Consider the following 26,651-nt stretch of genomic DNA (forward strand, 5'->3'; position numbering starts at 1 on the left):
TGTTAGTGTCTCCAATAAATTAAGCCATGAAATTCTTCTTAACTCAAACATACAACTCAAACATATCATTACTCATGCTGCTGTGCCAATATTCAATATGCTAGCTCCAATAAATGCCACTGATAGGCTGACAAAAGGTCTGCACATCATGACAATCAACTGCAGAAGATTTTTGTTGGAAATGATTTCTCTACCATTGTGTAGCTGTGATACCACATTGATTTTGAGCGTGAAGTTTTTCACAGTGAGTAATAAATGTATTGTGATTTTCTGAAATGTATTTTAACAATTAGCCTTCCATTTCTTCATCTTCATGCTCATCATCCTCGAGTGTAAGATCACCAAGAAGCTCATCCAAAGGTACAGAAGGAACATCTTCACCATCTGTCATAGACGCTGTATCTGCTCGCTGATAATTTTCATTTCTATACAATGCAATCTTGGATTGCATCTCCTGGTCTTCCTCCAGTTCATCCAAAAGCTTTTCATAGTCCTCCCATTCCTTCACATCCTCCATTCTTCCTCTGGAATATGGTTCAACCTCCATGGGCAATGTCTTAAGCTTCCAAGGCCTAGGCTTGCCCCGCTTCTTCTGGCACTTCTCTTCTTAACTTTTCTTCACCAAAACCACATCTGGAAGATTAAGTCCTTTGTATTAATCTAAATCCACATCATTAGTATTTGCACCATAGAGATGAAAACCAAGAGCATAGTCACTAGGACTCAAAAGATGGCCCAGATGAGTTTTCACTGTAAAAATAGTGTCATTCTTTCCAAAGTCTGAAACACGGGCAACCTTTTCCTCTGCCAATGAATACTTGATACCACCCATAGTAGTCAAACCCATCTCAAATTCAATATCCAATACAATATATTCAACCAACTACCGGTTTGAAAGGAGAGGCTTAAAAGGAACCCTCCAATACTGATTTGTGTCCATAAAAGCATGCCTCGAAGTAAATGGGTCAAGTAGCATAATATGGGTACTCACTTTTGTGCACAGAACAAGGGGACCTAAGTTACCCAAGTTTGCCACAACCTTTGGAGGCAGGTAAATCAAATCCTCCTTGCAAATAGGGAAGATCTGAATAGAGAAAGTGTACTTATAATTGTATGTATTGCTCTTTCAATCCTGAGACACAAGCTGTTTGTCATTGCGATTCAAAATAGGCACCACATTACCCAAAAAGCTCACAAACCTAACTGCATGACTTCTATTAGCAAAGAAAAAATCAACACCCTCGTGCACTTGTTTAGCATTGACTACCTGAGCAGTTGCACTGTGCTTGAGAATCAACAGTTCCAGATAGAAGAACATTCTCCTGTGGATAACATGATGCCTGACTTGCACAACAGCCATGTACTGATCTGGGTTGGATTGAACCCTTGTACATTGTTCACACATATGATCTTGATGAACATATTCAACAATGTAAGCCTATTCCAATATAGCCCCATTGAGCACTTCCTTCTGTATTCGCAACTTGACCTTGATTCTCTTAGAATGGGGTTCATTCCATATGAATTCAGCATATGTACAAGCCTAACCTTGTTCAAATTCTTGAGCCTCTTAATGCAAAATGTTAAGAGTTCCTTGGATTCTAATTGGGCTTTTATCCATGTTTTGGGGGGCTATAAATATGAATTACATTCAGGGCAATGAAGGACTGTTATGTGTTTTTGTAGACCTTCTGTGATAACCACTTGGGTTCGTATACAATTAACACACATGTTTGCTATGTTGGGTGGCATGGAAATACCGCACATATAGCACAGTACTCGACCCACGGTCTGCTATATTGTAAACATATCGGCCATTGTACTCTCGGCCATTTCTACACCATTTTAGACTGCAAAATGAAGGAATCTACATCACGTTTTAGCACAGGAAATGTAAAACAAATAAGACAGAGAACAGACTTACTCCAAACACTTAAGCGATATAAGCAACACAAGATTTCAAGTATTTAAAGATAAAATGCATTAGATGTTTTTCATAAAATAAAACCCTAAAACCTACCGCTGTAGACTGTAAAGACCGAGAAGAATTAACCGCTAAATTGTTCTACCATGATCAACTCAGAGCTTGAAATACAGAAATTTAAAAAGGCTTTTTGTAGATCCAAAAAATGTAGGTAAAGGGTTAGTTAATGCCAACCTGGCGGATAACAGGCAGGTCGAATTCCACCCTGAGAACTTGAAATGTTTGCGCTGGCATACAAACCAAGTAGGACTGGATGCGCAAACTGGGAATTACTCCACTAGACTTTGCTTGCAAAGGCAACCTCTCAGATCTGGCAGCTTGTTAGGCATGCAAGGATAGCAGAGACCTTGTTGAGAGAGAGCTGGTAAAAATGTACAAAATCTTGACAAACGTGGTAACCTCTAAGATATGCTACTATTTCACTTGTCTATATGTCGCTGGAGTGGCTAACGAATTCAGCCCCAAAACCCAAAGCACTACTCAGTGTGTCCTCAGGCTGCCTTTCATTCAGACCACGTCGCGTGACCGAGTTATGGCCTACTGTGTCATGGGTGCCGCTGCAGCCCTCCTGATCTATGCTCTCGGGCTTCTGTATTGTTTGTGGGCGAGGAAGAGGAGTCGTAAGGTTGAGCCTAGGAGTTTTGCAAGGCAGAATGAGGAACATCTGAAATCGTTCGTGAAACCCAACACGGGTGCAGTTTGGTTTGACATTAAAGAGATCAAGGTCACCAGTGATAATTTCAGCGAAGCCAAGGGGGCTTCACTACTGTGTATAGGGGAACGCTTCCCGATGGTCGGCGGGTTGTGGTGAAGAGATTCAGAAATTGCACTCCGGAATGTGATTCTAAATTTCTGAACGAAGTGGAGGTCATCAACAACATTAGGCACCGGAATCTAGTAGTTTTAAGAGGTTGCTGTGTCGCCAGCAATGACAGGGAGGGGTACCAGCTATTTTTGATATATGATTACATGCTCAATGGAACCCTTGATGACCACATCTTTGGAGAAAAATCCAAAGCCCAGCCTCTTAGCTGGTCGCAATGAAAGAACCTAATCCTTGGGATTGCCAAAGGGTTGGCTTATCTGCACGACAATACTGAGCATACCATTTATCACAGAGACATCAAACCCACTAACATTCTGTTGGATGATGAAATGAATGCTTGCGTGGCAGATTTTGGTCTGGCAATGATCATGGCTAAGGGAGAAGGAAAATCACACCAGACGATGAGGATAGCGGGGACGCATGGCTACTTAGCTCCTGAATATGCTCTCTATGGTCGACTTACTAATAAGAGAAATTTATATAGTTTCGGTGTTGTGTTGTTGGAGATCATGAGCGGCAGAAAGGCTTTGGACACCTTTGCGGACTGCGCCTCTCACTATCTTATTACAGATTGGGGATGGAGACTGGTGAAATAAGGCAGAACTAGTGAAATAATAGACGAGAGAATCCAGCAGAGCGGGGTAGAGCGTCTGATGGAGAGATTTGTTTTGGTGGGTATTATATGTGCGCATGTTATGGTGGCATTCAAATCTGGAATGGTGGAGGTCGTGAAGATGTTGGAGGGAGAAGAAAAGATCCCTGAAATACCTGACCGGACTTTGCCACTTATGCGTCATGGAACCGTTACAACCACTCAACTACCTTTCATTAATCGAATGATTAAAAATATTGTAATCGTCTAACACATAATCTAACGGCACACAACAATGACAGGTAGATTTTAGGGAAGTTCATTTCAGAGGGAAACGCATTACAATGTAAAATTACACCATTTATCGTACCTTGTTGTTCCAAACATGTTGCTTGCAACTGAACACATCCATGTCATCTCTCAAGGGACTCCAATTCCCTTGATAGATCCACATGTAACTAGAGACTAGCCAATATACCTGTCAAATGCATGTTCATGAATCTAGCACATATCCACATAATGTTAGACAATATTAAGGTTAAGAAGACTTCCTGTGTGCAAAGCACTCATTCATTTGGAATTAGGGTTTCCAAACATAGCCAAAGGAATTCTTGTTCAGTTACTTTCTTTTACCTTCTTACCTTATTGAAATTGAGGCTTACTATGTACTGTCACATCACCCAACTGTTAGTTATTTAAACACATCAATTGTTACCTTGTCATGCTAATACCAAGCATGTTTCCTGCAATTGTTTACATATGTCAACCACTCGCTCCAAATATCAAGACAATCATATCTATCAATTTGAAATCAACCATTACAAATACTAATAATCATGTCATAATCCATAGTCAACTCATAGTCATTATACATAATGCTACAAATGTCACCTACTACACTCAAGTACATATTAGTTATCTCAACACATATGTGCTAGTATGGCCATCTTAAAACAAGATCATTTTTTCATGCAATCTTATAGACACATACTCATATCATGCAATTAATCAAACATTCAAGAAACTATAAACGTACCATGTTAGATAAATCAAATAGATGACATAATAGACACCAAACACTCAAACACTGAATAGACGACATAATCAATCAGTCAAGCACCAAACATACGACATAAGCAAACTCATACCTTAATGTATCTCAGGGGAGGCTATCTTGTCTGCACAATCAAGCTAGATTAGCATGATATAACTTCACAACATTTCAACTCAACTCAAACATAAATAGGGTCATGATATCCCTAACAGTAACTAGCTAAAATTTTCACATCATAAGCCCATCAATAATTGCCATTCATGCATAACAATCACATATGCATAGTCAGACTAGATTAGAATGACATAATATCACAACATATTAACTCATACTTGAATTTCATAAACCTAACTTTTTTCATAAACCAATCCAACTTAGGATGATACATATAACATCAGGATCTTAATGTAATAACCCTAGTCATCAAGTTATCTAACATAAAACAACAATAACAATGCATACAACCACATGTTACTATCATTCATGACTATGCAGCACGTGCATATGACTATACTAATCAACTAGAATCTATCATGTATGTAACCATAACATCAATAGACATGTACATAAACCTAATGTATATAACCCTAATGCATATAAAAATCCATTAACCAACATACTTGCATGCCCAACATATAAACCTGTATGACGACGTTCTCTTGTCTCGAGGTCCAATACTACAACTTCACTTTAATGATCTGCATCTCCTGCTCTATCTCAACTAACACATTAGCATCATAAGATACCAATATCATCATCATGACCTAATTTCATACAATGACCTCATAATGCATGTCCAACCTACCATACATGCATAACCATAACCATGACAATGCATGCATAACATCATATGGACACTAACATGCATAACAAATTCATATACAACCATACACTCATGATGACACATTCCACATGAACACCATCAACCTTCACATGGACACATCACTACAACCATGATCAACACCATGCAAATGAAAAAATCACATGGACTACAAGCATACGCAACACATATGGAATCGACATGAATGCATGACCAACGCACCACCCATTCAGTCCGAGGGGTCAACCATCCTCTGATACCACTCTATGGTATCAGATATGACCTAAAGAGAGCACAACCCACTCTGATACCACTTTGTACACCCCTTCTCCCATATTTGCCAAAGTAACTGGCCAACCTGGGTAAACATGTGACAAGAGGCTACTATGATATGTTTCGACCTCCTAGGTATCCTTAAGGAAGTGGAATCGATGGAAACACATCAAACATACCTTCCACATCAGTAACAAAACTCCCAGGAGCCATCCCAACCACTTAGGTATCATGCCCCTGGGTCCCACTGAGTTTTTAAGCTATTAAACCTATGGATGTTCCCATGATATGGGCATGCCAGTGTCCAAAGAGCTCTAGGCACTCCCACAAGCCTGCATGCCTGTGTCTAGGGACTATTTCCAACATACCTATGCCAGAGTCCATGGGATTTAAGGCACTTTTCAAGCCCATATTTTCTTCCACTTCCCAGAACTTGTTGTAACTTATGGAATCCATTAAACACATGATGACAAGACTAATAAACCAAAAAATAACTCCAGTATTAGGCCTAACCATCCCCAACTAGGACTGACATTCTGTCAAACACTTGGCATTAATGCAGTCTACGGGCCTAGGATTCAAGGCAGAGCATGAATGACTGAAAACTATTATGAGACATGACAAGAAGGATCTCCACCTTCTCCCTTGAACTTTTATGACATTAATTAGGTATTGCAGCCATCATTTTAACAATTACAAGTAAATACATGAAATAGACATAACATGAACCAGTCAATTAACCATGCTCATAACCAGCATAAAACCATGAAATAACAGTGAGATAACAACTATTAAATACACATATAAATAAGTACAAAAGCAAGAGAACTTTGGTTTTATTAGAAGAAAATCCGACCAGGTTTGGGACTTCCACGTACCACCCAACCCTAGACATGGCTGAACCAAATATTTATTTCAGCCAGTCATCCCCATGTCATATCCAAGCATGAATGTGGGATCTCATAAAACACATCAATCAAAACCATCCAGGGCTTCGAGGTGCCAAACCACCTCAACCCATCAAATAGTGATTCCACCTCACGGTTGGACATCACAAAACCATCGTCATATTGGTCTATACCCAAGCCTTCTAGGGCTCCAGAGCATTTGTTCCAACCCATCTTCCAGGACTAGTAACTCAACCCACAATTGTTTCCGAGCTCTAGAGCATTTTTCCATCCAAGGCTCCACGACTAGTAATTCAACCCACATCTTTTTTGGGCTTCTAGAGAATTTGTCCAACCAGGGCTTCTAGGACTAGTAACTCAACCCACCAAGGGCTTCCTAAGTGTTTTTCCAACCAAGGCTTCTAGGACTAGTAACTCAACCCAAGCTGATACAGGGCTTTCAGATTTCCACCAAGGCTCTAGGACTAATAACTCAACCCAAGCTGTTACAGGGCTTCCAGAGTGTTTTTCCAACCAAGGATCCAGGAACTAATAAGTTAACCTAATCTAAAGGAAACATGATAACCAACCAGAATAAAAACGAAATAAACCCACAACACCATGACTATCCATGAAATGGAAAGGGTACGAAAATCCATTGTCAATCTAGGAAATCCTCCATGCCAATGATAGATCATAACCAAGAGACCACATGCATGTTCCATGCATGCAAAAACTAGTGAGGAAAACATACATGCAACTCGGTAGCTGCAAGCAAAACTCATTGTAGTTGTTGATCTTGATGTCCTCTTACGCTTTCTTGCTCTTCCTTTGTCTTGTTGCTCCGAAATTCCAAGTATGACACAGTCTCCAAGAGTGCTCCAAGAAAACTCTAAGTGTCCAAGAATAGGAGAGAGAGAGAATAGAGAGATAGCTCCAAAGCTAAACTCACCAAGCTTACCCATTGATCCTTAAAACCATTTTTATTAATGAGGCCTCTATTTTCTTCATTTTCCATTATTTTCCCTCAATTTCCTCCTCACATGCAACTTGTGACCTTTCACCTTCCTTTTCTCCAATTTTATTTTCATAAATAAATGTGCCAAAAATGTATTTTTTCCTTTTAATGCCTTTGCCTTTCCCAATTTCCTTTAGCCATAAACACATCCAATTATGCCCACTAGGACATATGTTGTGTGTGTTTTATATTCTTTGCCTGACTACCCCACACACACGGGGGGCATTGGGGGGGTGGTAGACCCCCTTGTACATTGGGTTGGGCACAACAAGGGGGGCGGTTGCCCCCCCTATTGGGGGTATGGAGGCAGGTGGTAGCCCCCCTGCAAGGGGTCCAGGGTAGCACCCTGGGAAATTTGTTTTGGACCCTATATTAGGTGGGCCGATCTACCTATGGTTTTTGTGCATGGATTTTGCACATGGTTTTGGGCATGATGGTTTTTTGTCCATGGTATTTTGTAGATCCGACCACGGGAACTATAGTTATGTCCTAATCCAAGGTTAACAGATTGGGGTTTATGGATGCTTCAACATGTATATATATGTGTTGTAACATTGAAAGGAATAATATGAAAAATCAATCTGGTGGTGACAGTTTTGGGATCCAGGGGAAAACTCTATGTATATTTTTTTCTATTTTTTATGTTCTTTCCATTGTTTTTGTTCTGTTTTTTAGAATTCATATGCAGGTAATTTATGTACAGTATTAAAACCTACATTTGGTATCAGAGTTGTTTCGACTTCAAGGGGATGCCTTTGTTACTGAGGGGTTTTTTTCGGGCCTATGGTAGACCCTGTTCAGTGGGAGATTTGCGGGATCTATTCTGTAGGTTTTAAACCCGTACATAAATTATCTGCATACAAATTCTAAAAAAAAAAAAAAAAAATGCGAGAGCATAACACATAAAACACATATACACAGAGATTTTCCCTTGGATCCCAAAACCGGGACTACCAGCTTGATTTTTCATTGTATTCATTTCAATGTTACAATACATATTTATCCATGTTGAAGCATCCAATATCATGGACCGAAAACCATCGCATCCAAAACCATGGACCAAAAACCATCGCGTCGAAAACCATGTGTGAAAATCATGCACACAACCATAGGCAAGTCCACCGAACCTAACATAGTGTCCAAAGCCAAAATTTTCCGGGGTGCTACCCTGAACCCCATAGAGTGGGGTTACCTGCACCCCTCAAACCCCTTGTGACTACCCCCACTACGCAATGGATGCAATGAAAGGGGGCTCCACCCCCCTTCTAACCCCCTGGTTAATTACGTGGGCTAGTCATGGAAAGAATATAACACAACCCAACATTCTCCCACTTGTTGTTTTCTTTCCACAGGGGGCCACAAGAGAGCTTAGTCATTTATCCAGCCCTGCAATGGCCATTGTTTCTCTACACCAAGAGAACTTCTTAGAGCTCACAGATTTTGTTAATGCATCTACAGTATTCTTTAAAGTTTCCACCTTTACGAACAACACCTTTTTGCCTTCTATCATATCCCTCACAAAGTGATACTGAACATCAATGTTCTTTGTTTTTGAATGATATGCAGGGTTCTTTGCTAAGAAAATTGCACCTTGGCTGTCACAGTCTATCCTTATAGCTCCCTGTAGTAACTCCATAGTTGAACACAATCTCTACAACCAAACTACTTCTTTGCTTGCATGAGTGGCTGCCATGTATTCTGCCTCTGTAGTTGATAGTGCCACTACAAATTGTTTCTTACTCATCAAACTGACTACACCCCCAAATGGGTTAAACACATACCTACTCATAGATCTTATCTGATCAAGATCTCCAGCCCAGTCTGCATCAACAAAGTGTTGAGCCTTGAAAATGTCATTCATTTCCATTACACTTTCACTATTATGTCCATTATATCACCTCCACTTCACTACTATGTCACCACATTCATCCCACTTTCATTATCGTTGGGCCACATTTATGTTTTTCCAATCTTTATTAATTATAAGTCTTTTAAGTGAATTTGTGGTTAAAAATTAGAAAATAATGTGCATATTGTTACACAGTAATTTGTCACCATTGGTCACCATCCCTATCGCCCTGTTTCCATACATTGGAGGACGCATTCCGGAACCTATGAACAGTGACATAACCCAAAATCACTTGCATTATGTTCCCCTGAGTATGTACTTCATGTTCCCTGAAGACACCTTCTGCAAATTCTCCCTGAAAAGTACTCTTTTTCCATTGGCGCAGGTCCACAAGTATCTTACCCACGCCAATCACTGAGATCCTCAAAAGAGGGCGCGACCATTGGCGCTCTGTCACAGAACAACACCCGCGCCAACCCAGTTTGGTAATGATTTTTGCTAAACGCACGCCCATCTGTTTTTTCCCTTCAGATCACGAAGTCTTTTGAGACAAAAATCCATCTGATAGAGGTCGAGAGTCATCATCTATCCTTGATATCTATCCACAGTGGCTTTTCAGGGATAATGCCAATCCACAATGGGTGTCCTGGTTCATCGAATCTTTCTCCCTTCTCCATCTATAAATATCTGTCCTCATGCATTAGACAAGTGAGTTCTTAATTCTTGGAGGAATGCTAGTTGTGATTATGCTTGTCGTAAGTGATAGTGAAGCATAGAGAGGTTATGCTGCCGGAGAGGAGGTACATTGCAAGACACATATAGTTGCTCGCCCAGCCAGAGGAGAGGTTCAACGTCAGAACCTTGGTTGTAACTTTTCCTGTCTATTATTCATTAATGAACGACTGCTATTATAGTTCCAATCTCATTGTCTATTATAGTGATGTTTGATTTATTTCCTTTCTGACTGAAATATAGTTGTGCCTTGGTGGATTTTATGCTTGTATTTGTTTCTTCCTTTGCATGTGCAGGTGTCCGTTTGCAAGGATCGCAAGGATTGTGACCTGCCGGAGCGAGGGAGTGGGAATACTAACTCTGCCTCTACTATAGCGTTGGATTCCAGGTTGGTCTTCTTAATTCACCTTTAATGTACAACTAGGAACTTGCGTGGCAACGTGAATCGATTGTGGCTAGTTCTGCTTTAGGCTAGTGGGATCGCCTCTGTCCGCAGAGGGGATTTACCTATCCAACAATTTGGCGACTCCACTGGGGAAAAGATATTTGGAATTTGTCTTGCATGTTAATTTTCTCTTGCTTGCTTGAGTGCATGAGCTTTCTGGGTCAGTTTTGAGATTGTTATTTGCTGTTTGATCCATCTGAGCACTGTCGGCCCGACCTGGGGTCGTGTTATTTATTTTTTAGCTGGCAAGCTTAGTTGGCGTGGTTTTTATTCTGACAGTCGCGCCAGTTGGCGCATGTTGCCCAACAGCAACTCTCGCCAATCTTTTGGTAGTGCAAGTTGCAGGCTGACAGTCGCGCCAGCCCTGTGAATTTTGCTTGTGTGTCGGTTGGAAGCTCTTTCGACCCAGATTTTTATCTTTTTATATCTCTTACAGCCTCTGGAAGTGTGTTGAACCTCTGTTTGACTGGTTTTGGCCTTTATCCTTCAGTTGTTTGCTGATTTCTATTCATTTTCGTCTCAGCCCTAGAACATCTAGTGGCTTTGCATGTCTAGCCTTATGTGGGAAGTTTCGGTCTTTTGATTTTCCAGTCAACTTGTTGGTTGTGTTCTGCACCTGTCTAGTGAGTGTTAAAGCTTGGTCTTCTATGCTTTGGGTGATTCACTTCTAGCTCCTTTGGATTTTGCTCGACTTCATTTGAACTTAGATTACATGGTTCATTGAAAGTCTTTGTGTTTTTCCTTGTTTGCATAGTTCATTTTGGTGTTTCAGGATTGGTTCTATTTCATTGAGTGAACTTGGTTTGTGTATACTTGTGAATATCTCTTAAGATTTGTTTACATGCATTATGCCATCTTAAAGGAAAGAAAAACAAAAGATCTTTTGCATCATATTAATTAGCGTTTATTGTTATTTGTTGCTATTAAAAAGAAAAAGAAAAAAATTTCATTTCTTGTTATTAGCTGCATCAGGATCTTTGTTGTTTGCTGAGTGATCATTTTGTTCGTGTAAAGATCTCAACCTTCCTGTAGATAGAATTCATCGAATGAAATGGTATAGTTTTGGCATGTAGTTTGCATCTAAGAAGCTTTTGAGATATCACATACGGTAGGACCAAAAAAATGAAACATAATTGAAGATAAACTTTAAAATAAACTCAATGAACATAACAACGCATTGGAACCTAACGCAAACATTCTAGAGGTCTAGGTTAGAGACGTGTTCCGGCGTCTTTAAACCTGGTAGCTTACCGTTGAGTGGTTGGGTGATTCCTCCACGGTGAAATGATAGGTGCCAATACGGACTGTGCCCCCACGTACCGTCGCGTATATATTGGGGGACCCCTATAGGATTAAAATCCTTTATCCATAGGAAGCCGAGTTTGCCGCCTTACAAACCGTAATGCACTGAACACAGCATTCGGGAAGATTGACTGCAGTACGGGAAGTCCTTGGTTTTCATCTGATCGTCGAGGTGTATAAGCAGTTTTACGGATTGTTTGGTAAACCTCTTGCCTAGTTTTCCAGAGTAGTCACTTTTGATCCTTTTCGGACTCCCTAAAAGAAAAGGTGCCTATGAGCATCTTGTCACTTCGTGCTCATTAAATATTCGAAGGAGACTAGAGTCATCTTTTGTCCTTTTCTCGACTCTTAAAACATGAAAAGGTCAAGTCGTGTCTTTGCGTCTTAAAATTTATCTGGCTACGATAACATCTACCCAATTAGATTTTGTTTGCGATTACCTTGAGTAGGATTATTTCTCGTTCAATGGCATCCTTCCCTGAGCCCACTGGCCAAGGTGTTCCCCCTGATGGAAACCCTCGTCCATTTCCTGCTGTTGGAAATGTCAGTGTTCAGTATATCGCAACTTTGTCTTTGCCTGGGTTAACCATTGGTTTGCCCGTGTGGTTGTTTTCAAACTCAGTGGTCTCGAGTGTGATAACTCCTGTTCCACCACCACCTCCTCCACCCGAACAACATCATGTTGATCCCAAGGTGGACCCCTTCCCTTCTTCGCCTATTGCTGCGTCCTCATCTTCTACTTCGCCTGGTGAAACTCTGGATTTAGGTAACCAAGTGGCTAAGAAGAAGAAGAAGAAGACCAAAAAGAAGAAGTCTCCCAAGGGAAAGGTCGCATCTACCCCGAGTATACCTCAAGTAAAACCACCTTCTGCTCCTCCGCGGAAGGCTAAGTTTCCTTGCCGATTATGCAAGGAGGACCATTTTCTTACTGATTGTCCTGGTATTCCCAGGGTTCTAGATATATGGTCCCGTGACCCGACTCGCTCCTCGTCGTCGCAGATCGACGATACCTTATCAGCTGGTAAGGGAAAAGGGAAGGTTCGTTTCCCTTGTCGACTTTGTGAAGGTAATCATCTCCTTCGCCTTTGTCCACTTATGGACGAAGCCTCCCATCTTTTGGAAATTCTGTCAGCTCCCTTACCTCAACTACCCACTGGATATCAGCGTCCTTTTGCTACTGCAGATCATCTCTCCGCTAACCAAGAGATCAAGCATGATTCCTCTTTGGTCCAACCTTCTCTTCCCGAACCTGGCTGTGCTCAGCCTGTTCCAGACCAGTCCCTGGTCGGAAAGAGTGTTGATTTACGTTCATCATCTATGCACCACTTTGTTCCAGGAGTGTTTCTCATCAAGGATGAACCATCTGAATCCAAACCAAATGAAAGTCCAAAGGTCCAGATGACAAGTGACCCGGTCTTTCAAAAGGTCCAGATGACAAGTGACCCGGTTTTGCCTTCAGAATCTGAATCCAAACCAGACGAAAGTCCAAAGGTCCGGATGACAGGTGACCCGGTCTTTCAAGAGGTCCAGATGACAAGTGACTCGGTTTTGCCTTTAGAAGTTCCATCCTCAGATGATATTATCACTGTCAAGAATGAAGACCACACCGTCCAAATTCTATTCATAAACGCAGACTCTTATGATCAAGTGACCATCCCTCTCATTCCTTCGTAGCAGGAAGGAAATTCATCAGAGTCATATCCAGTCGTTTATCCGGTCCCACCTCTAAGCAACCTAGTTGTTTCCTTCAATTGGGATCAACTAGGCAATCCCCGGTTACCAACTTCCATACCATTTCGAATTATAGTTCAAGTCTACCGAATGGTTATGGCCGGTACCATTATTGATGAGGGATCTCCTGTGAGCATCCTTTCTTCAACAGCTTGGGAAGCACTTGGTTCGCCACTGCTTCTGCCTGAGATGAGAAACCTTACAGGTTTTCATCGAGAAACCATTCGACCTTTAGGAATTCTTCCCAGTGTCCCTATCACATTAGAAGGGAAGACCGTTCAAATGGGCATCATGGTAGTCCAAGGTCCATTAGATTACAATTTACTCCTTGGGCGAGACTATATTTATCGCATACGTGCAATTGTGTCCTCACTCTTCAGAGTGATGTGTTTTCTGCACGAAGGAAGAACGATCAAGGTCGTAGACCAACTTTCGTTTCCCGGTTCACACTTCACATATAGTCATCTACCATTCCTAAATGGTCTTATTTCCACAGGAAATGCCTCAACATCCAGTTCGTCATCCTGATGACGGCAGCTGACCCGGGCGCGTGACTGAAGCTCGGGGGCATGCATCCTCCTTTTCAAAATCGAGTCTTTCCAAGTGAACCTTCATTCCATCCACTCCGTGAATGCCATGAAGCTTGGGGGGCATGTACCTCGATTTGCATTATCATGCTGGGGGCATGCAAATTTTAGCAAGCATAGTTTTTTCGTTTCAAGCTTGTGTAAACATGAAACCGAATCCAAGCAAAGTTCTCCATGGTTCAAGCTTGTGTAAAAATGAACCCATACCTGATTTACATCCCGTGATTGCCTTTTATCTGCTAAATTCTGCTAGATGAGCCTTGGTTGTTTCATTCCATCGCCACCATCTCTTTGGCCGACCATATGCTTTCACTTGGTTGTTTATCCTTTCCTGAGGAACCGCAGCGATGAGTGGTTTTATTAGCCAGCCTCTTGACCATTACATGTTTTGAGCAGTTCCACCATTACCGGAACCAGTTGCTACTCTTTATACCACTCGTTCCTCTAGGACGAGTCTCCTTTAAGCTCTTTTCAGACTTGTAAAATATGAAAAGATTGCCGAGTATTTTTTCCTTTTGACTCGTTAAAGAGAATAAAAATGGAGGTCTGCTTTCAGCTCTTTTTCTGACCATTTAAAAAAGGAAAAGATTGCCGGGTCTTCTCGTTTCAAACTCGTTAATGGTCATGAAACGACGTGATTTCAACCGCTTTTTTACTTTTTCAGGTCGGAATCACTATTTATGAAAATTACTCCTCGATCGTAATGGTCGGGCGGTTCTTTCGGGCATTATTTTATACTTTTTCGGGCCCGAGAGACACAACTTTACGAAAAAGGACACCCCTGGAGTTTCCTTTTTTGCTGTCTTTTCAAACTCTCTAAACATGAAAAGGCGCCGAGTTCTTCCTTTGTCAGACTCGTTAAAACCTGATGACATCGGATTTTGTCGAAATGACGTACCACAAGCATATGCTATCCCCATCAAGCTTGTTAAAAATAATTGGGGTACTCGCTAGAAATGGCGGGGGAAAAAAGGAACCATAGTTACCGTCGTGTCGGCAGTATGTCGCTCTTGAACATGGCACTTCTCTGCTTTCGTGTCCAGGGTGGGGATATCTCATCTCATATTTTTCACTTGCTTCCATGGACTTGGGTACCCTATTTGACCTCTCATCTACTCATTGCCTCGTCATCATGACCTTTGATCCATCGATGTCAAATACTGCCAATTCCACTATCGTGCCGCCAATATGTTCAAGAGAAGTTGACCTCTGAAAAGAAACAACCTCCATCTGATAGTTCACATGATCTTGATTCACAACCTTATCTCTTTGTCTCGTGTCGATGATGTGGGAAACATTATGGCCCACCTTCGATCAAGGTCACTTCCTGTCGACTTCAGCTCATTATCCAGGAAGCTGATCTAGAGACTCCCTTCCGGTGCCTTGGAGCCTGCATGCCTCAATGGTAGGTTCTTCGTGTTCGACGTGAGGTTTTCATCATTGGCCTCCGATCGAATGATTCTACGGGTGTTCGACGCCAGCTCATTAATTCGCACGTCGTAGATTGTACCTATAGTACCTTGAGGGCCATTGTCATTATTGGTGGTACCTCTCGCGTCTGTTAACAGTTTCCACTATTGACTGGTAATCAGACGATGTTCATGCATGCTCGACTTCAGCTCATATATTCGCATGCTTGAACTTGTACTCTTGTTCGGGTCGAGATGGAGCGCAAGACCCTGGATTGTGTCTGTTGTAATCCAGGCGTGATTCTTGATACATGACTCATTCACTGGATGGCTGCGACCATACCTGAGTCAATTCATTGATCCTAACCAGATGGCTGCGTCCATACTATGGATCTAGATTATTTATGTACTCTCTTATGGATGGCTGCGACCATTCCACGTACATCATGTAATTGAACTATCAGTCGTGTCTCTCAATGTAGATCCTCGGCGGCAGCTATATGTGTTCTTGTGTGTTCCTATAAAGCATTTCACCCCTCTCTTTCCCTCTCGGACTTCATGCTTTAGGGGGCATCTGTTACACAGTAATTTGTCACCATTGGTCACCGTCCCTATCGCCCTGTTTCCATACATTGGAGGACGCATTCCGGAACTTGTGAACAATGACATAACCCAAAAACACTTGCATTATGTTCCCCTGAGTATGTACTTCATGTTCCCTCAAGACACCTTCTGCAAATTCTCCCTGAAAAGTACTCTTTTTCCATTGGCGCAGGTCCACAAGTATCTTACCCACGCCAATCACTGAGATCCTCAAAAGAGGGCGCGACCATTGGCGCTCTGTCACAGAACAACACCCGCGCCAACCCAGTTTGGTAATGATTTTTGCTAAACGCACGCCCATCTGTTTTTTCCCTTCAGATCACGAAGTCTTTTGAGGGAAAAATCCATCTGATAGAGGTCGAGAGTCATCATCTATCCTTGATATCTATCCACAGTGGCTTTTCAGGGATAATGCCAATCCACAATGGGTGTCGTGGTTCATCGAATCTTTCTCCCTTCTCCATCTATAAATATCTTTCCTCATGCATTAGACAAGTGAGCTCTTAATTCTTGGAGGAATGCTAGTTGTGATTATGCTTGTCGTAAGTGATAGTGAAGCATAGAGAGGTTATGCTGCCGGAGAGGAGGTACATTGCAAGACACATATAGTTGCTCGCCCAGCCAGAGGAGAGGTTCAATGTCAGAACCTTGGTTGTAACTTTTCCTGTCTATTATTCATTAATGAACGACTGCTATTATAGTTCCAATCTCATTGTCTATTATAGTGATGTTTGATTTATTTCCTTTCTGACTGAAATATAGTTGTGCCTTGGTGGATTTTATGCTTGTATTTGTTTCTTCCTTTGCATGTGCAAGTGTCCGTTTGCAAGGATCGCAAGGATTGTGACCTGCCGGAGCGAGGGAGCGGGAATACTAACTCTGCCTCTACTATAGCGTTGGATTCTAGGTTGGTCTTCTTAATTCACCTTTAATGTAAAACTAGGAACTTGCGTGGCAGCGTGAATCGATTGTGGCTAGTTCTGTTTTAGGCTAGTGGGATCGCCTCTGTCCGCAGAGGGGATTTACCTATCCAACACATATGCTTATACCTAACAAATGGGTTGAGGTTGTTGACATGTGTAGGTTGAAAGGAGACTTCTAGAAGACCCTTATGTGGCACTCTAAGGCTAAATTCAAATTTGGTTGGAAAGAATCATGGGATCATGAGGATATGTGTCACATCTCCTAATTGTATTGTAACTCTAAGAAGACATGTGTCTTATCAGTTCCTATTTTGATTAGGACTCTAGAGGTAGAGGGAGAGATTCATGGACTCTCATTAATAAGATGGCTCTCATCTTTTTGTATAAATAGGAGATCTCTCTCCTTCATTTGTTAGTCTATTTTAGCTTAAGCTTGTTAGTCCCTAGTTCTTAAGTTTGTAATTCTTCCTTGATGGCTTTTGAAAGCTTTGGAGAACTTTGTTGTACTTTGTACTTTTGAAGAAATTGAATAAATCTTTGATGTTCTCAACATGGAAGGAGATGTGAAGTAGATGTCATGGAGCATATTATAATGTAAGGTAGAGTAGATTTCATTTTGTAAATATTGCTTTGTAGAATGTAAGGTAGAGTAGATTTCATTTTGTAAATATTGCTTTGATTTCATTATGTTATTTAATTTCTTTCAAGTTTGATAGATTAGATTTTTCATTCATGCAATTTTAATTCATGCAAGTGGCAGAGGGCCCCTGCACACTAAAGCCTTGTATAGTTGTCATTTAATTCTGCATTTAATTTTGCTATGCTTCTGTACATTAGCCGTACATAACAAGCTGTTTTGATTACTGTTGTTTTACATTAATTTTGTTATGCTTCTGTATATTAGCTGTACATAAATTGCTTTCAAGTTTGATAGATTATATTTTTCATTCATGAAATTTTAATTCATGCAAGTATGTTCAACCGGTTGATTGTAAATTAGTGATGCACATAGCCTTTTAATGACTAATGACATGATAGAATCATCTTGTCCTTCTGCTGAAGCAGCAAGGATACTGGGTCTCATAGTCACTAGCTCATTGTTTGGTTATTGCATTTTATTTTGATTGAACTAGCTGTATATTTACACTTTTGTTTAGATACTAATTCCATCAATAACATGTTTTAAGTTCTTTTGAAGTGCTAAGTTTTGGAAGTTACCATTAGGGACATAGGCCTTGTCTTCAAATCTTTATCCATACTTGTCCTTTAAAAGTATTCTTAAGACCTTAGAATAGGATTTCCATTTGCATTAAACAATTTAGAAACCAACAAGAACAAAACCCCAAAAACAACATAAACTATAAAACAACGAAGTAAGAGAAAGGTTAATTAAGCACATATGGTGCACCACACTTCATCAGTTTACGATACCCGGATTGATAATTTATGTAGAGCAATTTAAGATGTTAAATTGACTAGACATTTTGGCACCGTTGCCAGGGAAGTGTAATTAGGAGACCTTATTTCTTACATCTGAAAAAAAATTAACAATTCTTGAGTATGCTCTCCTCCTGCACTTTGTGTGATCTGGAGGATCAGAAAAAATGATTGTTATGTAAAAAAAAAGTTAATAATTCTTGAGTATGCTCTCCTCTTGCACTTTGTGTGATCTGGAGGATCAGAAAAAGAATTATTATGTAAAAAAAGAAAAAAAAAGGAGACAAAATAAACTTCAACATTTCAATTGATTCAATAAAAAAAATGATGAAAAAATGAAACTCAACTGCTTTGATAGGTTCAAATTGTCCAAAATTGTCTGGTTATGCTTTGTAGTGGTCTTCAAAACACTGTATCCTGTTTTAATAAGGTTTTGCAACTTAGCTGCGGAAACTGCCCTGATTCCGCAGCTGTTTCATGGTTTAGCAGGTTACAAGCATTCAATGAAAAAACCGACCACATGGGCATCTTCAGAATTGTCCCGACATGGATCCTATCCTAGTCACCCAGCTCAGATCGATGAAAAACCAGCTTAAGACCTCAATCAAAGTCCTATTTTTAACATGTTTGTCTTAAAGTATTTGCTGCCTGAAATTGAAAATCATGAATCCTTTTTATAAAATTTTACAATTTCAGAGAAAAAAAGAGAAGAAAAACAATCTATGGTTATCCTCAATCCTAGCTTTCACTGTGGCCTCAGTATGCATCCATGTTCAAATTTTGGCCTTAAAATGAACCTGCAAAAACCAAATAAATCAAAACTCTGTTGTGTTAAAATAAAAACTCTGCATTTTTGGAATCTGGTTGGAATTCTTCTTATCTGGTTTTCAAAGAAAAGGTATGAAGGATTAGTTGGATATCTTGTAGAAAAGGCATTGACAACACATTGTGTTGAAATATCTATAGAACTACCGATTCATTTGCATTAATATCAAGGTATCCAAATTCCTCCCTATCTTGCAATCTGAGAAATGGTGGAGTGATCTATCAATTGGCAAGTCCGAGAGAACCAAATATTTTTTGTTCTTAATTTATGTTCTCAGGACTTTGGATCTTCACAAAAGGATAAAGAAACTTTTTGTTTTCTTCAATCCAATACACCACTCTGTAGTCATTTTATGAATTTGCACGCCGCAACCTTTTATTTTAAAATTCTGCTAGAGTTTACGATTGCTAGTTGAGGATCTGTTTATACAAGTCTCTGTTTTGTAAACACATTTTCATTGTATGCTCTGTATTCTTTTTGCAATCACTGGTTTTTTTTTCCGCAATCTTCTTCCATCTTCTGCTCATACAACCGTTCCACCTCTGTGAAACCATCGCTTACATTCCATCAAATACCTGATCATAACAAATGAAACAATGCTAATGTATTTGAAAATTTCTATAGGGATTCATTTTTTAATCAAACAAGAAAAACGAATGCAACAATAAAAACATCAACTCAGAAAAAATACAGAACAGAAAAAAAAAAAAAAAAAAAAAAAAAAAAAAAAAAAAAACCCGTCAAACTTTGAGAGCTCGATTTGCCCAAACGAAGGTGAATTTCAAGAAAATAAAACATGGGTTTTTTTGCCAGGTGGGTCAATTAGATAACCCAAAAACCGTTTGAAGCAATTTATGGCGGTCTGGGAGAAATATTCAGTTCTTTGGAGCCTCTTTTTTGCCGCCGCGTGAAGAAAAACGGAATTTGAGTTAATTAACTGATAGTTTGAATGTGTGACTCAATTCTGCGTGCCTGAGGAAGAGAAATCCACTCAGGTCCTATCTCCTTGGCAGCCAGATCATCCACCATGTCACTGAATATGAGAAAAAAAAGATTTTTATTAAATGCACAGAGAACAATTCAAACACGGCACGTTGTAGTTGAAATACGACTCTTTGTCATTAAAAAACCGTTTGTTGATTTTTCCACCCGTCTAAGCACTTACTCAGCCACCTCTCGATTAATAACAGTTCTAAATTAAACAAAACAGTGGTTAGAAACAATCCAATTGAACACGGCTCTCCATCACGTGAACCAGTCCAAACTGATCTGGCAATTTCTATCTAACTTCACTACTCCGCTCCGTTCCTGCCACTTGTTCTTTGTTTCTCCATTTACCATCATTGTATTTTTCTCCATAAAACCGTGTCAATTCCCCGCTAACACATTATGAATCTTCTTCATCCATCATTCACGCAGATGAATTTTTAGAACAAGAAGGAAAGAATGGGTCTGTTATTGAGGGCAGAACCGGAAGGGCTTAAGTCTATGAAAGGGCCAAATAGTTATGATCATGGTTATAGGCTGTTTATCAAACTATAAGTCCATTAATAAGATTGTTTTGCTCCATTCATAGAGTTCCTACATGCAGACAATGAAAAAAAAAATTCAAAATTGATGATTGACTGTTTTAGCTTAACTTTCCGCAGCTGGCTCAACTTTCCGTAGCTAGCTCAACTTTCCACAGCTGGCTCAACTTTCCGTAGCTGGCTTAACTTTCTGCAGCTGTTTTGTTAAACTCTAGGTTGCAGGTGTCATCAAGCAAAACAAGTCACATGGGTAGCTGGGGGAATGTTGGTACATGGATGGTGTCCTATTCATTTGATTAAATTTGATGAAAAAGACCTCGGTCAAAAGGAAGTCAAATTGTGTGTTATCACTAAGTCGCCACACTGAGTCGCTGCATGTCAAGAAAAAATAATAATTTTGAATCAATGAAATGAATAAGTTATTTGCTGACTTTTCAGAAGGTATTGATTAATTTTGGACTGATGATGAAAGATGAATGACTAACTTTGTATCCAAGATTGTAGCTACAGAACCGTGCACATTCTGCAGCTAAAGTCTAATTCCGCAGCCAGAAAAACCTCATTGTTCAAATCAACCTATCTTTCTCATACAAAATCATATTTTGATGATTTAACTATCATTGGAAAGATCTCAACAAGATCTATACAATGAGAAATCTATCATTAGAGTTTGAAATGGCAAATAATGAAATAAATTGCTGGAAAGAAGCAACATTCAACTTGGGCACCAATTTCAAAGCAGGTATAAATTCTTTTGATTTTTCCTTTGAGAACTTGTTTCATTAATACAAATTCTTAGTTTTGTGTGTAAATATCATAACTAGAGAGATTGATCACCTCTCTCCTTTGATAATCTTACATTCCATTGCAGAAGAAATATTAGTTTTTTTTGCAGGTTTCAGGAGGAAGGACAAATGACTACAAGAGAATGGTGTCTCTCTAAGAGACCAATTTGTTTCATAAGAGGATGGTCAGCAACAAAGAGGAAATATGTTGATGCAAAATCAGATCCAAACACTTGAAAAACTTTCAGATACTATTGTCTCCATCATATCCATCCATCACATCCATACCTCGTAATAAACCATTCATCTCATTTTCCTCCATATTTTCCATTTTCATTCACATACACTTTCCATCTCTTTTTGTCCATTCATAACCCACAAATAAAAGCAAGAGGCTCATTCACATGCTTATTGCCATTGCCATTTCTGTTCTCCATTGCCATTTTCCATTTTCATCTTCCATTCCTTGTCATTTTCATTCCGCAAATAAGCCCTGCTTCAATGCAAATTATTGAGTCCATAGTCCTTTGAGTCTAAGTTCTTTGTAAAAACACCTTGAGGCTTGCATGCCTTAATGGCAAGTCCTCATGCTGACAAACAATGGGAATACATTAATGTTCCTTGTTCATCAGATCTTCTAGGTGACTCGACTTTAGCAAATTCATTCGTACCTAGCAAGATTTGTTTTGGCATCTTGACTCTCATTGTCAACAATGGTGAGAGTTCTCGTGTTGATTAGTGGCATCCATTAATGGCCACTAAGCCAACATTTTCCTACTATGTTCGACATCAGAACATCTTTTCACATAGTAGGAATTGTGCCAATGAGTTTTGAAGACATGAAGACTATTATTTTCAGCATTTTGGAGCAGATTCAACAAGTTTTAGTAGAAGCAATAAAAAGTCATCTTATCTCTCTATCCATGATTCCTCTTGTTCAGCCACCTGAAGAAGAATATGATCAGAAATTTTCAGCCACCACACATACAACTCATCCATTCCAAAGGGTAAGTTAAGGTACGTCATTTTTCTAACTTTTGACCATAGAATTCCATAAAAAGCTAGAATGAAAATTGTTGGAAAAACATTTCTCTTCCTCATTTCATAAAATTTCCAATACCATCAGTTGGGGGGGGAATACATTCATATTCATATATTGCAATGTCCATATCATATTCAGGAGCCCACATACTTCCAACATATATTAACTATTACATTGCTATTATGAGCATACAATGGCTTTTGAAAAAGTGCTTAAAGGATAAATTGGATACAAACAAAATCATGGTTGTCACACAAGAACCAACCATCATGCAATCCAATAAAGATATACTTTGCAACAATAATCAAAATATCATTATGCAAAGTTCAAAGATCAAAGTAGAAGACAACAACAAAGAAAAAAAAATGGTTGTAACACAAGAACCAACCATGTTGCAATTCAAGTAAAACACTTTGCAGAAATATGAAGTTATCAAATGATATCATGCAAAGTTAAGCCAAAGCTCAAGGATCAAAAGAGTTAATGTAATATATATTGCATGAGGACATGCAATAGCTTCAGTTGGGGGGTATGTTGAGCCTTGAAAATGTCATTCATTTCCATTACACTTTCACTATTATGTCCATTATATCACCTCCACTTCACTACTATGTCACCACATTCATCCCACTTTCATTATCATTGGGCCACATTTATGTTTTTCCAATCTTTATTAATTATAAGTCTTTTAAGTGAATTTGTGGTTAAAAATTAGAAAATAATGTGCATATGCTTATACCTAACAAATGGGTTGAGGTTGTTGACATGTGTAGGTTGAAAGGAGACTTCTAGAAGACCCTTATGTGGCACTCTAAGGCTAAATTCGAATTTGGTTGGAAAGAATCATGGGATCATGAGGATATGTGTCAAATCTCCTAATTGTATTGTAACTCTAAGAAGACATGTGTCTTATCAGTTCCTATTTTGATTAGGACTCTAGAGGTAGAGGGAGATATTCATGGACTCTCATTAATAAGATGGCTCTCATCTTTTTGTATAAATAGGAGATCTCTCTCCTTCATTTGTTAGTCTATTTTAGCTTAAGTTTGTTAGTCCCTAGTTCTTGAGTTTGTAATTCTTCCTTGATGGCCTTTGAAAGCTTTGGAGAACTTTGTTGTACTTTGTACTTTTGAAGAAATTGAATAAAGCTTTGATGTTCTCAACATGGAAGGAGATGTGAAGTAGATGTCATGGAGCATATTAGAATGTAAGGTAGAGTAGATTTCATTTTGTAAATATTGCTTCGTAGAATGTAAGGTAGAGTAGATTTCATTTTGTAAATATTGCTTTGATTTCATTATGTTATTTAATTGCTTTCAAGTTTGATAGATTAGATTTTTCATTCATGCAATTTTAATTCACGCAAGTGGCAGAGGGCCCCTGCACACTAAAGCCTTGTATAGTTGTCATTTAATTCTACATTTAATTTTGTTATGATTCTGTACATTAGCTATACATAAAAAGCTATTTTGATTACTGTTGTTTTACATTAATTTTGTCATGATTCTGTATATTAGCTGTACATAAATTGCTTTCAAGTTTGATAGATTAGATTTTTCATTCATGCAATTTTAATTCATGCAAGTGTGTTCAACCGGTTGATTGTAGATTAGTGATGCACATAGCCTTTTAATGACTAATGACATGATAGAATCATCTTGTCCTTCTGCTGAAGCAGCAAGGATACTGGGTCTCATAGTCACTAGCTCATTGTTTGGTTATTGCATTTTATTTTGATTGAACTAGCTGTATATTTACACTTTTGTTTAAATACTAATTCCATCAATAACATGTTTTAAGTTCTTTTGAAGTGCTAAGTTTTGGAAGTTACCATTAGGGACATAGGCCTTGTCTTCAAATCTTTATCCATACTTGTCCTTTAAAAGTATTCTTAAGACCTTAGAATAGGATTTCCATTTGCATTAAACACTTTAGAAAACCAACAAGAACAAAACCCCAAAAACAACATAAACTATAAAACAACGAAGTAAGAGAAAGGTTAACTAAGCACATATGGTGCACCACACTTCATCAGTTTACGATACCCGGATTGATAATTTACGTAGAGCAATTTAAGACGTTAAATTGACTAGACACAAAGGCACGAATATCCAACACTCTGTCCAATCCTGGTCTTCCTTGGTAGCACAAACCATAATCACTAGTGCCACACAAATACCTGAATTCCCGCTTCACTATTGTCCAGTGCTCCTTCCCTGGTTTTGACATATACCTGCTCAATACTCCCACTACATGTGCAATGTCTGGTCTAGTACAGACCGTCGCATACATCAGGCTACCGACTGCACTTGCATATGGAACACGGGACATGTCCTCTTCCTCTTCTTGTGTCTTGGGACACTATTCAACAGATAACTTTACACCTACAGAAAAAATAACCTTCACCAGTTTACTATCCTACATATTAAACCTCTGCAATATTGTCTCGACATACTTCCTCTGGTTTAACGAGATCTTCCTCTTTGTCCAATCTCTTTTACTTTCCATGCCCAATATATAGTTTACAGCACCAAGATCGTTCATGTCGAATTTGGAGGACAAATGGGTCTTCAAATCCTCGATAATTTATTTGTCATTTCCAACCAGCAACATATCATCCACATACAAGACCAGAGAAATAACACGGTCACCAATTAATTTAAAATACACAAAGAGATCTGCTTTGCTTCTGGTGAAGCCAAATCCCTATATAAATGTATGAAATTTCTAATACAAAATCCTTGGTGACTGTTTTAACCCATATAAAGACTTCTTTAACTTGCATACCAGTTCTTTCTTACCCTTCACCGCAAAGCCTTCAGGTTGCTTCATGTAGATCTCCTCTTCCAGATCCCCGTGAAGAAATGTTGTCGTCACATCCATCTCTTCTACCTCAAAATCAAAAGCAACAGCAATAGATAAAAGTAATCTAATAGAAGTTACCTTGACAGCAGGAGAAAAGATATCACCAAAATCAGCTCCCGGCACCTAGGAATAACCTGTTGCTACCAATTGAGCTTTGTATTTCTCCACCTTTCCTTCTACATTTGTCTTCTTCTTGAACACCCATTTTCTACCAATGGGTTTCCTTCTAGCCGGCAACTCCACTAGATCCCAAGTCTCATTTTTGTGCAAAGATGCCATTTCATCAACCATGGCCTCTTTCCCGAGTCTTCCATCCTCTGAATCTAATGCTTCCTTCACAGTTCTGGGATCATCATCAGTAATATATAAAGCAAAATTTAAATAGAAAGCAGAAGGACTATACCTTTCTCGCTGCCTTCTTTCTCGAACTGATCTTCTCACACTCGGATTTTGTGGCTCTTCATCTTTTGATTCCTCCTCTGTTGTAGAGTCTGATTCTTCCTCCTTTAGCTCAAACTCTATCTTCTCAGATTCCTTTGGTTGGAATTCATGTTTAATAACATCTTTCGCCTCTTTGAACACCACATCTCGGCTGTACATAACCTTCCTTGTTACTGGGTTCCAAAGCTTCTAACCCTTTAAACCATCCTTATACCCAATAAAGGTGCACTTTTTAGATTTATTATCCAACTTGGTTCATTTCTCCTTTGGAACATGTACATATGCATCACATCCAAATACCATCAGATGTGAAAGAGAGGGTTTCTTACCAGTCCATACCTCTTGTGGAGTCTTATCCTCCAACGCTGATGAAGGTGATCTGTTGACCAGGTAATGTGTTGTCTCCACCACCTCTGCCCAGAATTCCTGTCCTAACCCGGCACCACTAAGCATGCTTCTTGCCCTTTCCATCAACGTCTTGTTCATTCTTTTTGCAACTCCATTTTGCTAAGGTATATATGGAGTAGTCTTCTGCCATGCTATACCACACTTCTTACAGAATCATTCAAATTCCTTACTGCAAAACTCTCCACCGTTATTTGTCCTCAACACCTTTATTTTCTTCTCTATCTAGTTTTCCACCAGAGCCTTAAATTCTTTAAACCTGTCAAAGACTTCAGATTTCTTCTTA

The 26,651-nt window shown here is 39.4% G+C and overlaps 1 pseudogene; it reads right to left on the minus strand.

Annotated features, from left to right (window-relative positions):
• Positions 1–289: 289 nt before the first annotated feature.
• On the minus strand, positions 290–1,833 carry LOC149261953 (uncharacterized; annotated as a pseudogene).
• Between the last annotated feature and the right edge of the window lie 24,818 nt (positions 1,834–26,651).

This window comes from Pinus tabuliformis, chromosome 6 (genome assembly GCF_031772625.1).
Source record: "Pinus tabuliformis cultivar Carrire ecotype Pingquan chromosome 6, CPIR1, whole genome shotgun sequence".
In the NCBI taxonomy this organism is placed as follows: domain Eukaryota; kingdom Viridiplantae; phylum Streptophyta; class Pinopsida; order Pinales; family Pinaceae; genus Pinus; species Pinus tabuliformis.